We start from the raw sequence: 14,527 nt of genomic DNA, 5'->3' as shown, positions 1-14,527 counted from the left end.
ATCTAGAAGTGGAATAAGACTTGCCTAATATAAACATGAGAGAAATATTAGAGTTGCAAAATATTATGTGAACTTAGTTAATGCTGAAGACTAATGAAGCCGAATCAATTCCAGTGTAAGAGATCTGCTAATATACAACATCTGAAAAAATACAGACTAAACCCCTGTCCCTGCCCCCATATTATTTAATTTATGTTACTGGTACCAAGATGATCACAAGGAATAGAGATGAAGAGAAACTCACAGAATGGTAAGAAAACTAGGTGGAATCAGCACTTCTTCATGGAGGGTTCCAATCATACTACACTCATAATAGGACTAGAGAACAAATATTACAATCTTTTATCTACATCATTTATTTAAAAAGTAGACAGTGACTATTACTTGAAAACTGGACTTCTTTCATTCTGTTGTAAAAAAGTGTTGCATATTATTTTGAAAAATTCAGGGTGAAATCACAGCCCTGACTATTCACAGTCTACAGAAGTACTTTAAAATAACTAGAGATAAGTTCTTTATCCCCAGTTTTACAAATGAGAAAACTGTATCCCAAATAGATTAAATAGCTTTCCCAAGAAAAGAGAGTTTGTTAAGTGTAAGAATTAGAACTTGAACCCAAATTCTCCAAATCCCAAATCAATGCTCTTTTCATAATACATATCTAGTCATCAACAAATCACTACATCTCGATGATGTTGTTTCCTCATTCACAAAAGATAGATGTTTTCCACTATAGACAATACAGTGCTGTTATGAAGAAAGCAACTCATTAACCTTAACATACCATAGGAATTCACATTGCCATTCATTCTCAGTAACATTGGTTAGGCAGTCTTTTGGAAATTTCCAATGATTTGCAAATATGAGAAAAGCTAGGTTATGAGTTGATTAGTCTTTGTGTCTTTAAATTCAGGCAGAAAAATTCTCCATTTTTCATCTTTCTAACTCCTGTTTTCTAGTTCCCCTTTATATTGTATCTTCCCATATTGGGATATAAGTTCTCAGGGAGTATAGATTTCTTTGTGCCTGACATTAAGCACTTAGTGCCTAGATAAGAGTTAAAGAGCTCTGTATCTGTTATGTCTGTTTCTCTGTCTGTCTATCTCTCTGTCTCTCTATCTATGCATCCATCCATCCATCCATCTATCCATCCATCCATCCATCCCTCCATCTATCTGTCCATCTGTCCATCCATCCGTCTGTCTGTCTGTCTATCTATCTATCATCTATCTATCTATCTTTCTATCTTTCACCTGATTTTGGTCTATCTTTTGAATAAATTCAAACTATAAAAAAGAAATTTTTCAAACTTAGTCAAATGTTAGTTTGTGATTTTTTGTGTGTGGGGGTTTGATTAACTCCCATTTGAAGCATTGATTAGTGTTTGAAGTCTGTTAATAGAGAATGATTAGATATTTGTAGCAAGATTATCTTTTGCTTTGAAGGGAAAATATAATCCTGAACTCAGTAAGAGAAAATAAAAACTTTTCAGATTGAATGAGCTATTTTTTCTGACACTGATTTTTTTTTGTGAGGAAGAGCAACATATAGTATCCATTTATTTTTTTTTTTGTTTTTGGCCAGAAACACTCTTAAAGACAGATATGAATATTGTTTTGCACAAATGGCTACAAAACATTAAAGACTTGAAAATCAGTGGGAAAAAGTTATGTAATAAAAAGGAAGATATCTTTAAAGAGAATTTTTGTGATATGTTGACAAAGAAATATTAATTTCATTTTTAAGTCTTTAAAAATTATATTTTATAGTGCATTAGAATTTTACATCTGGATTCAGGAGAAGTTCAGATTTTATCTCTGACATTAATTCTGTGAACAACCCTAAGCAAGTCACTGCAGAACCACAGGCTACACTTTGAGGTTTCTCTGTTAAGAAATAACTTCTTATTTGCATAGATATACTTATTGAACCTATCTGTATTTGTGAATATAATTTAGAATCAGTTCAATGAAAATATATCAATCTAACAAAGATAAATTTGCAAAACAGATAAACATGAATAGGATAAGAGGATCTAGACCTAGAAATTTTGTTACTCATCTAATTTTATCCTCTCATTTTACATATGGGGAAACTGAAGTCAAAGAGAAGCAGTGACTTGTCCAAGCTAGTAAATAGCAGATCTGAAATTTGAAGCAAGGATCTCTGATTTTTACTCCTTTGTCAACTATACCTGAAAATGTTTATAAAACATGGGTCTGAATAATTCTGGCTAAGTTCTAGCTTTACAGTAGTGAATACAATACAATTTTCATTTGAGAAGGAAAGTGGAAGTACGTTTATCTACAGGTACATTTGATGAGTTCTAGATTTGGAATCAGGAAACCTGAGTTCATATCTGAGCTCTGTCAGTTGTTGCCTATGTAACTTTTGACGACTTACTTACCATTTCTGGATCTTGAATTCTTCATATGTAAAATAAAGGGGCTAGGTAAGATGATCTTTATGATACTTTATAATTCTAAATCTCATAATTCTAAATCTTTAGTCCAATAATCACTCAAATTCCTTCTTGGAATAATTAGGCAAAACTAAAAATTGCAGAACAATTTTAGGTAGTGGGTTGCCCAAAGGTCTGCCTCAGAGATTCATGATAAACAAATAAGTAAGCAAACAATAGTCTCAATTAAATGAAAAAATGAAGCAAAATTTAAGGTTTTTAACTGTTGGTTGGCTGTTTTCTTGTTATGTAAACTGCTATATTGCATTTAGTGCTCCATGAAAAGAAAGTTAGAAAGATGTTGAGTCTAGCCTGGTGTGAATTTTTCTCTTTGTAAGTTTTGAGGATCCATTAAATACTTCTATTTATTAGTTGGATACATAATTTTCCATAATCCATCAGATAATAGATTTAGACGTAGAAAGTCATTATTGTGTGCATTACTTCTCTTGAAATGCATTTAAATTTTTCATGGTATTATCATCTTGTGTATATCTTGTTATAACTAACTTCAATAAACATCTGTTTGAAATGCTGGATTATTTCCAAAGGATTTTTTAACATGTCATAGCTACCCAAGTGAAATTCAAGATGTCCATCTCTAATACTTCATTCAGCATACATGACTGACTCATCTATATTTTCTTGATTTTTTTGTAATATATTTAGTCTGTTTGTAATATGTTTAGTCTACTTTTCATTTTTCTTATTCCAATCCCATTCAAATGAGAGAACATTGGTAAAGTACTTAGCACAATACTTATAGGTGCTTAATAAATGCTCCCCCTTCCCAAATCTATTTCATTACTCTTTGGGCATCTATGAGTTTTGATTGTTCTGAGATCCTGCTGCTCTAAATTGTAGCTATGTAGCATCATACTAGGATACAGTGGTTAAAAGGATGGAATTTTGTGGATAGTGAATAGTAATATAACTAAAAATAAAGAGGCCTGAATCTCTTTTCATTTTTCTTGGCCCACACACATCAACCTCATTTGTACACTGATATTTACTAACTTCATCACTTCAAGGATCCTTGAATTCAACAGGAAGGGTGAAGTCTTTATGGATGCAGATGGTAACCCTTCTTTGCTTTAGTAGACTGTTTAATGAGTTACTGCGGCCAAAAAATACATCAAAATCTCTCTTGAGAATCCTCTGATCAGTAATGAACACAGATATTTATGAAACAGAATGTCTAACCCATTGGATAATAATAAAAAGCTAAAAGATAAAGAAAGCAAATCTATAGTACCAAAAAAGATATATGGTGATATACTATACACATGAACACACATGATATAGCTAGTATTTATATAGCATTCTAAGTTTGTGAAGCAATTTTTTCCACTTTATTCTCACAACAACCCTGGGAGGGAGGTGTTATTACTATCTATATTTTACATAGAAGGAAACAGTTTGAGAGAGGTAAGTGACTTCCTCAGGATCACACATCTCCTATGTATATGTTTAGAGAAAGACAGAGAGAGAAAAAGACATCAGTATCTACCTCTATTTACTTTTCTATCTATCTAAATACATCTATATCTAAATACAGTTTTAGAACAGTATCCATACATATATTATGCCTTCAATGTCTCAGTGCAGTTTTAGATTTAAATAATTTAAATAAAAACAAAAGCTTAATAGATTATTAAATAATTTGGATTAATAAAAAGCATGTGTATCCCAAATTGAACATAGCCATAAAATTAAATTGGTCACCTCACAAAGGCATAGGAATTCTTAGTAGATTATATTAAAGAAATACTATATACACACATGTATATATGCTAATGTATACATGCTTACACATGTATATATATGTACATATCACTGGTTCTACCCTATATATGATATCATATATTGTAAGGGTATTTAATTATTTTGTGTACTATTAATGGGCAATAGTGTAATAGTGTAAATTGTGTGAATAAAAATACTGTGATGAATGGTTCCTTCTTATAGTGTTGCCTTTATTTGGCACATACATCTTCCTCAACCTTGTTTCCTTTGGTCATCAAATCAGTGCTATGGAATAGAACTGGACTAAAATACTCTTGATGATACTGATATATTTATCTTTTGCTCCTACTGATCTGTAGACACTGAGTTGTAAGCACCAGATGGTTCCTTAGATTTGTCTAATGATTTCCAAAGGTTGGAGACAATTGGGCCTTTTTGATTGCCATTCAGCTGGAAGTGAAGTATGTTACAAACTTTCCATAGTCCCAATGAGAGCCAATTCTGAACTATGATTCCAATAAAAGGACTAAAAGGAATTCCTCTGTCCTTGTGAGATGACCAGTTTACTTTTATGTCTATATTCAATTTGGGACATGCACATTTTTCATTAATTCATATACCACGTTCATGCAAATGAAATGGGCAAAGAGGGATTCCCCAAATCTATCATAACTGAAATCCACTGTGCATCGAGATGAGATGAAAGGGAGCAGGGTGTACACATTAAATGTTCATTTTTCATACAAACAGCTCCACTTCAATAAGGAAGAGCACCTTAATTCATTAAGTTTCATGCATAATACATCCCTCTTTCCTCAGAACCTTGTTTAAAGGAAAAACATTTGGATGGGTAATGTTTGCATTGGAACTAGGGGGTATCAATTTATAGTACCCTTTATTAGGGAGTTTTTTTCAAATATATGGGAGAACATTGTCTAAACCTTTATTTGAGAATGGTGAAGCTAACTACTGCATTTGTTAGACTATTTATATTATATTTGGAAACCAATACTTGCCATTTTAAGTCTTTGGACAGTACCTTTTATATAGTAAACATATAATGCATTTTTGTTGGAAGAAGGAATGAATTTAGTCTTTCTGGACTTCAGTTTCTACATCTATAAAATGAGGGGGTTGGATTATCTTTATCATTTTCCAAAGATCTCTCACTGTCCTTCTTTCTCTGTCTCATTCACATACACAAAAATACTATAGTCAGCCTGGGATGACATAAAATGAAAGATATTGACAGATGATCATAAAATCTCATTCTTAGTGTCTTGGGGTGGATAAGTCATTCTGTCTCTTTGTGACTCAGCTTCTTGGTTTGTCAAATGAAAAATAAGAATTCTTGCTCTACATAGTTCACAGAGCTTTCATGATTTCAGCACTATGCAAAGCATTGCATCAATGAGACTTCTTTTAGAGAAGTAATAGGTTGAGAATATTTAGAATTTTCAATTTAATCTAAATAAAACATGAGATAAATTAAATCTGCCTCAAAACAAAACAGAAAAATAAATGAGCAATGTTCATTAAAACCACCTTCCAGCCCACTGATGCATTTGCTTTTACAAGGCTACCTACCCTGTTCCTATCCAGACATTTATAAGTCACTAATTCAAGAAATATTTTCAGTTATTTCTTCTGGGTTAAGCATTTTGGTAAGGAGGATACACAAAATTAAAAACTATGGTCCCTACCATCAAGGACTTCATATTCTAGTGGGGTGGAAGCATGTAAATAATGAGGTATATTCAACTTATATGCAACATAATTGGAAGTAATATCAGAAGGGAGGGCACTAGCAGCTAAAGAGATCAGAAAAGACCTCTTGAAGAAGCTGGAATTTGAAAGAATCATGAGGGAAACTGGGAAAACTAAGATCTGACAGGCCTAGAGAACAGCTGATATAAGTCCAGGAAGCATATCTTTTCATAACTATTAGGAATAATTAACACTGTAGCATAAGATTCTCATCAGATCTGTGATTTCCCTGGGATAATGAGTTCTTGGTGGAGATCTCACTCCTCCTCAAGTTGGGCATCTTCTTTGCACTTTTTAGCCTTTTAAGACTTCACAGTGGCACTGAGAAGTTAAATACTTGCCCATGATCCCAATCCAATATGTTTCAGGGGTAGATTTTGAACGCAGATCTTCATACCTCCAAAGCTAGTTCTCTAGACATTATAGCATGATGTCACTCATACATACATTGCATGATTTATTAACTGTTATAGTAAATATTTTGTTCATTCTTAAAGAATTGTGCTTTAAATCAACATATATGTGAACACAAAATTCTTTATTGAGAAATTATTGCTTAATTCAGATTCATGATTTATTTAATATAAGGACTTTTGCATTAATGTGAATCTCTCCATGTTTTAGTAGACATGTTCAAGAGCTGATATATGTGAAATTTATCACCTTCTGGTGAAGAGCCTTAGATACATGGGCCATAATTGTAGAGATTGTAACTAATAATTCTTGTACTGGGAGAAAATTCATTTGAGGAAGAGGTAACTCACAGAACTGGGAGAAGTTTCATCAATAAAGCAAATGACCAGCTCCTTAGTGTTTATGGTCTGAATCCCTATATCAGCCCCTATCTCATAATATAGATCAGGAATAGGCAATCTTTTTTCTGCCAAAGGTCATTTGGATATTTATAACATCATTCTTGGACCCTGCAAAATTCTCAACTTAAAAATTTGCCTTCTATGGTTGATCAAACATTTAATTAATTTACACCTAATAATGTCCTAGATTTATTGAATTTTGAGTCCTGCATGTGGTTGCCTTGGAAGTACCAGACTGTATAAAGGGCTGTGGGCCGGACTTTTCTATCCTTATTATAGAAGGTGAAATAGAAGATGTTTGCAAAGGATTGGGGGGGGGGGGATGTTCTGTGGAGCAGGGAATTATGGGAAAAGAAATCTGGGAAGGTTAAATGACATTTCATTACTTTTGCTAGACAGCAGAACATGAGCTAGAGTAATGTCAGGAGAGGTCTGCCCTCCCTGCTACTGAAACTTATGGGCAATTTCTTTAGCATCAGATCATATATGATTCTGAATCAACTGGTCTATAATGGAAGTGGTTCCAGTTTGACTGGATCTGCCAAGGTACAGAACTTAAAGTACCCAGGTCACCTTTATATCATATGGCAATAGCAGAATAGGTAGGATTTGAGGCAGGTAGGTGTACAGGACTTGGAATCAGGGAGATTTGAGTTCAAATTCATTCTCAGATATTTACTATCTCTGTGACCCTGAGAAAGTGATTTGGCCTCTACTTACCCCAGTTTTCTTAGCTATTAAATGAGGATAATAATAGCACAAAATCCCAGGGTTATTATGAGGGTCAAATGAGATAATAACTTTAAAGTGTTTAGCACAGAACTATTAACTGGGCAAATAGTTCTATAAATATTATCTACTATTTCTTAAGTGTAAAATTTAGGATCACTTGACCTTGGATGACTGCCAGTGTAGCACACATGCATCCATTGGTGATTCCTCATTTTTTCTCCAGATCCTTTCCTTTCAAATCATGCAACTCTTGATATCTTTTGTTCCACAACCTGCACATGATAAGAAATTTACTCTTGGTACTAAACTAGTCTCTAAACTACACCATCTCAGTTTACCAGAAATTCTCATTCTACCTTTGAACTATTTTGGACTTTGATAAGGGAACTTTTGCCTTATCTTTCCAGGATATCACTTCCTCTGCCTCATTTCCTGGTCACCAACTACAATGCTGCTATAAAATTTTCTCTATCATCCTCCCATCCCTTCTAGTGACCCTTTAGGGATTTTTTTCAATGATAGTTTAATATTCTTGAGATCAGGGACTGCTTTGTTTTCTTACAATTCCTTATATTTTTTTGTTTTTTGTTGTTTAATTACTTAAGTTGTATGCAATTCTTTATGACCCTATTTGGGGTTTTCTTGGAAAAGATCCCAGAGGGATTTGCTATTTCCTTGACCAGTTCATTTTATAGATGAAGAAACTGAGGCAAACAGTTAAATGAATTGTCCAGTGTCACACAATTAGCATTGTCTGGAGTCTTATTTAAATTTAGAAAGATGAATCTTCTTTACTCTAGGCCTGACACTCTCTCCAATGTGTCACCTACCTGCCCTCTGACATATAATAAGTGTTAATAAATTATCTGTCTAGCTATCATCAATCTATTATCTATCTATCTATTTATCATCTATCTATATAACTTTAGGCAAATCACTTAACTCTGAATGTCTCACATCCAGGGCCATCTCCATGCATATTGATTAATATCTAAGCCCTCAACCCAGATAGCTCTGGAGGAGGAAACAAGTCTGGTGACTTAACACAACAGTCCCCTCACTCAGATCCAATTCATATGCTTGTCATGATATCAATTCCCTGATGTCATGGTCTTCTTAGAGAATGAAGGACAAACATCTTTCTGTCTGTCTGTCTGTCTGTCTATCTTTCTGTGGGGGAGTGGATAGAACACTGGTCTGATTATCTATTTATGGCTATTTATATGTCTTTCCTTTAAAAGGACTGGGAAAAGATCATTTTATTTTTTATTAAAGGGATTCAAATGACTTTATATTTCAAATTTAGTTCTCAAGTCTAATATGTAGAAAAAGAGAATAGTACAATTTTGTTGCTGTGGTTGTTCAAACAAATTGGCATCTGGCACATGAGACAAAAAAAGGACTCCTCTGTATTTGTATTAAAAAGGATACCACAACTTAAAAATAACGAGCTTCATGTGTGTAGCTCATTTATAGTTAATTGCAACTAATTTATTCAGCAAAGATCCCTTACAGTTTTCCATGATTAAAGGCCACAATATTTAACTTGTCATTGAATTAGTTTGATATTGATATAAATGAGCTATAAAGTATGTCCATGATTGCTTCCTGAATAATATGAATGCATTTCTTTTTGCTAGTTGTTCAATAAAGAATGAAATATACCTGATCTTTGGATTCTGCAGCACATCTTTTACAGTTGGAGAATGAATGAAAGATGAAATTAATCAGCATCAATTGCATTTTCCACAAAGAAATTAAAACTTTCACTGCTAATGAAGCTTATTTATTGCACTGCGGCAGGAATGATGGAAGGTTTCAGTTTTTAACTTAAATCTAATGTAAATACATCTCAAACAGTCAAAATGAAAGCTAACTGGACAAATGGATTCCCCACATTAATTACTGTGCAAAATAGGCAATGATCAATTGATCAATCCACTATCTTAGAGAATCCAAGGACATTATTAGTCACAAAATGAAATAATAAGAAAAGCTTTGGGATTTAATGAGGAAATTAGAGAATCGTGAAATAAGAAGTGAACTGAGCTATCCCAGTTCTAGCATAACTAGTTGTATGAACTGGGTCAAGTTACTTCACCTCTATGGGTTCCTCATTTCTAAAATTCTAAGATTAAATGAATGATCTATAAGGTCCCACAGAGCTCTAATATTTCATTATATTTAGTGATTTTTCATTAGATGAAGTATCTTGTACATACTATGTTATATTATAGAATGATAGAGTTTGGATTGCCTTTAGAGAAAAATCTAGTCCAAATTCTGTAATTTAGGATGAGGAGACTGAGACCTAAAGAAGAAAAATGATTTGCCCAGTGTCATGTATCTAGTTAGTAACAGAGTTGGAACAAGAACCCAGTTGTCTGATCTCTCAGTGTGGTGCTTTTTTTCCAAATCCTGAATTCAAATGAAGACTATATGTCAGAAGAAAATTAAGGTCTCAATTGATGTTTTTTCATAAATACACATTCCAGAGCATCACATTAGGCATTCCATAAAGGCACACATAAAATGGTTATGAAATATTTACACAAAGAACACACATTAATATAAAATAGCAACATGGAAACACATATTTACATAAACCCAGTGTTATCCATTAATGGGAGTCATATTAAATTTTAAAATGTTATGTTGGTTTGTAATGAGGGGCCCAGAAAGCAGTGTTAATATAGAGAAGTGTATTTCAAGAAAAGATGGAAATCAGAAAATGCCCTTTTGATAGATTTTTAGCATTAGAGTCTGGTTAGATTGGATGAACTGCTACTATTCCAGTGGCTCTAATCTCCTTCCTGACCTCCCATCCCTACCCACCCCCACAACCTCTCACTGCAAGCTATAAGCAAAAACCTCTGACTGCTCTTTTAGAGGTGCATATGCAGTCTCAGCAAAGACACATGGCTTAAAGATAGATGGATGCACAAGGCTAATTTTATATTTATGTCATTCAAAGGACGAAAGTCATAGCTGGCTTTGCAATGAGTACATAGAAAATTTGTTTCATGAAGTTCTACATTTCCAAGGAGCAGTTTCAAAAAGGTCCTCTTTTATTTTCATTTTACTAGGTACAAAGTAAATAAGTCTGCTGTTTTCTAATTTTCCATTTAAAGCTATAGAAAACACACTGGAGAAGAGTCAGTATATTTGAACTTCAATCCTGGTTGTGCTAATTTCTATCTGTGTAACCAAGAATAAACTATTTCATAAAGGGAGGTTTTAGTTTTCTTATGAATATTTTGAGCAAGATGGTATCTAAGGTTCCTTCTAATACTAAGTCCCCTAATAATTCTGTCTATATTATTTCATCGTTATTATTAAATCAGTTATTTCAGTTGGATCTGTTACTTTGTGATCCCAATTGTAGTTTTCTTGGCAGAGATACTAGAATGGTTTATCATTTTCTTTTCCAGGTCATATTACAGAATAGGAAATTGAGGCAAACAGGTTAAATGACTTAACCAGGATCACACAGCTAGTAAGTGTCTTACTAATAAGCTAGTAAGATCAGATTTGAATTCATGAAGATGTATTTTTCTGAATCCACATCCAGCATTTCATCCACTTTGCCACCTAGGAGGTATCTATTTATGGCAACTAAATGAGCCCTCCACTGCATTCCTCTTCAAAAAAGATTTGAGTAAACTACACCTCTCCTCTTTTTTCCTCTGTGGATCACTGAAACATTTTTATATTTCCTGCTTCTCTTTTCCTTTTCTCCACTCAGGCATTGATGTCCTTTACCTCTTAATATTGTGAATTTATTTAAGAAATTTACTTACATAATCTTAAGTGTTTCCTCCTCTAGTAAAAAAGTAAGATTCTTGAAAAAGGGAAGGAAGAAAAGAAATGGACATTTATTAAGTGTCTAATATGTATTTTAGGCATTGTGTTAATGCTTTACAATATTAGTTCATCTGATTCTCCCAAAAATCTTAGGTGGAAGGTGTCATTATTATCCCCATTTTACAGTTGAGAAAACTCAACAAAGAAAGATAAGTGACTTATCCAGGTTCACATCACTAATAAATATCTGAGGTGGGATCTGAATTCAGATTTTCCTTACTTTAGTTCAGAATTCTATACATTTAACTGCTTTATTTATGATTTCATATGTCTAATGATTAGCACAGTGCCCTGCAAATATGGTTCATACTAATCATTTTACTGTGGGAATTGAATCAGTACATTTTTATATGACTTGCCACACCAGCAACAGAAAATTTGATCTCAGGTTTAATTATCCCAGTCAATTTAGTATTTTTTTAATTTTTTTTATTCTCATTACGTATAAATTTTTTTTACATGAATAAAATATACTTGTTTACAAGTAAGCAAAATACCCCTCCCCCATGAATATAGATAGACTTGCTTGGGCGAAAAAGTAAAGGGGAGAGAAAAAAAATTAAAATTAAAAAAATAATAGTAATAATTGTAGGGATGGCCAGGTGGCGCAATGGACGAAGCACCAGCTCTGGAGCTAAGAGCACCCGAGTCCATATCCAGCCTTGTAAACCCAATAATCACCCAGCCATGTGACATGCAAGCCACCTGATCCCCACTGCCCTGCAAAAAACAAAAAGAAGAAAGAAAAAAAGAAGACCCAAAATAGTAATAATAGTAGGGGTGGCTGGGTGGCAGACAGAGCATTGGCCCTTGAGCCAGGAGCACCTGGGTCCGAATGCGGCCTCAGACACCCAAAGATCATTCTGCTATGTGGCTCCAGGCAGGCCACCCAGCCCCACTTGCCCTTCACCTTCCCTCAAATAATAATAACAAAAAATGTGCTTCAGTCGAAAATTTCTTCCAAGACCATCAACTCTGTCGTGAGTGGATCACATTTTTATGATAAGTCCATCACAAAAGTTACTTCCATATTTTTCCAACATTGCCATTGCTGATCACAACTCCCTCCTTTCTTGTTTCTCCACTACTGTGTACTATATTTTCTCTCTCCTTTCACTCTGACCCTGCCATAGGGTCGCTGAGTGGCGCAGCAGACAGATCCCTGGTCCTGGGAACAAGAAGCCCTGAGACCCCATACCAACCCTTAGGCCCAGAATCCACCTGGCCCTATGGTCCTGGGCAGGCCATACAATTGCAGCCCCTTGCAAGAAGTAAAAAAAGAAAATGTGTTATATCTGAACACTGTCCCCCCATGGTCCATCCTCTCCTCCTTTATTCACATCCCCACAGTTTCCCCCTGCTCCCCCCTCCTTCTTACTCCAGATGTCTATACCCCATTAAGTATATTTGCTGTTTCCTCTCCTAGCCATCTCTGATGAGAGCAAAGGTTCCCTCATTCCCCCTTGCCTCCTCCCTTCCATATCATTGCAATAGCTCATTGTAATAAAAAATAAATCTTATGTGAAATATCTTGGACTATTCCCCCTCTCCTTTATCTTTCTCCCTTTCCATTTCCCTTTCTTTCCTATTGACTCCATTTTTACATCATATTTTATCTTCAAATTCAGCTTTCTCCTATGCTTCAACTATAAAAGCTCCCTCTACCTGCTCTATTAACTGAGATTGTTCATATGAATAATATCAGTATCATTTTTCTATACATGCAGTTCATCCTCATTAAGTCCCTCATATTTCCCCCCTCTCCTCCAATCTCCATGCTTCACCTGAGTCCTGTATCTGAAGATCAAACCTTCTGTTCAGCTCTGGCCATTCCAAAAGGAACCTTTGAATTTCCCCTGGTTCATTGAAAGTCCATCTTTTTCCCTGGAAGAGGACATTCAGCCTTGCTGGGTAGTTCATTCTTGGCTGCATTCTAAGCTCTTTTGCCTTCTGGTATATTGTATTCCAAGCCCTATGAGCTTCCAATGTAGATGCTGCTAAGTCCTGAGTGATCCTGACTGCAGCTCCACGATATTTGAACTGTGTCCTTCTGGCTGCTTGTAATATTTTCTCTTTGACTTGGGAGTTCTGGAACTTGGCTATACTATTCCAAGGGGTTGGTTTTTTGTGATCTCCTTCTCTGGGGGATCGGTTGATTCTCTCCATTTCTATTTTGCCCTCTGCTTCTAGAATATCAGGGCAATTTTCCTGTAGTAATTCTTTGAAAATGATGTCAAGGCTCTTTTCCTGATCATGACTTTCAGGTATTCCAAGAATTTTCAAATTATCTTTCCTAAGTCTGTTTTCCATATCAGTTGTTTTTTCAATGAGATATTTCACATTTTCTTCTAATTTTTCATTTTTTTGGTTTTGAAGTATTGATTCCTGATTTCTGGTAAATTCATCAATCTCCCTGAATTCTATTCTTTGTCTGAAGGATTTGTTCTCCTCAGAGAGTTTTCTCATCTCTTTTTCCATCTGGCCAATTTTGCTTTTTAAAGCATTCTTCTCCTCAATAACTTTTTGAACTGTTTTATCCATTTGACCTAAGCTGTTTTTTAGCATGCTATTTTCTTCAGCATTTTTTTGGATTTCCTTGACTAAGCTGCTGACTTCATTTTCATGTTTTTCTTGCATCTCTCTCCTTTCTTTTCCCAGTTTTCCTTCCAACTCCCTCATTTGATTTTCAAAGTCTTTTTTGAGCTCTATCATAGCCTGAGCCCAATTTCTGTTTTTCTTGGAGTCTTTAGATGTAGGACCTTGTGCTTCCTCATCTTCAGACTGAGTATTTTGATCTTTCTTGGGCTCATTTGCAAAATATTTCTCAATGGTCTTCCTCTTATTTCTTTGCTTTGTTCATTTTCCCAGCCTAAGCCTGTTTTTTTGGGTGCTTCCTGAGCTTTTGGGACACTCCCACAAGGGTCTCAGTGTGTGAGGTTCTGTCCTCCCTCCTGGTCTGTGAATGAACATAAGCGTTCCCTCGACCATGGGCCGATGTGGGGAGGCCCTGTTGTTCTATGGGGGGGCCTAGACTGGGATCAGGATCTGAATGTGGTCAGAGCCCCAGAGTCCTGTTCCAGAGGCAGAGGACAGAGCTGGGCAGTCTCTCTCTCTCTCTTCACTCCCTTCCCTCAGCTCAATG

The sequence above is a fragment of the Macrotis lagotis genome, chromosome 1 (assembly GCF_037893015.1).
Source record: "Macrotis lagotis isolate mMagLag1 chromosome 1, bilby.v1.9.chrom.fasta, whole genome shotgun sequence".
Taxonomy (NCBI): domain Eukaryota; kingdom Metazoa; phylum Chordata; class Mammalia; order Peramelemorphia; family Peramelidae; genus Macrotis; species Macrotis lagotis.
Note: the sequence above shows the minus strand (reverse complement) of the source record.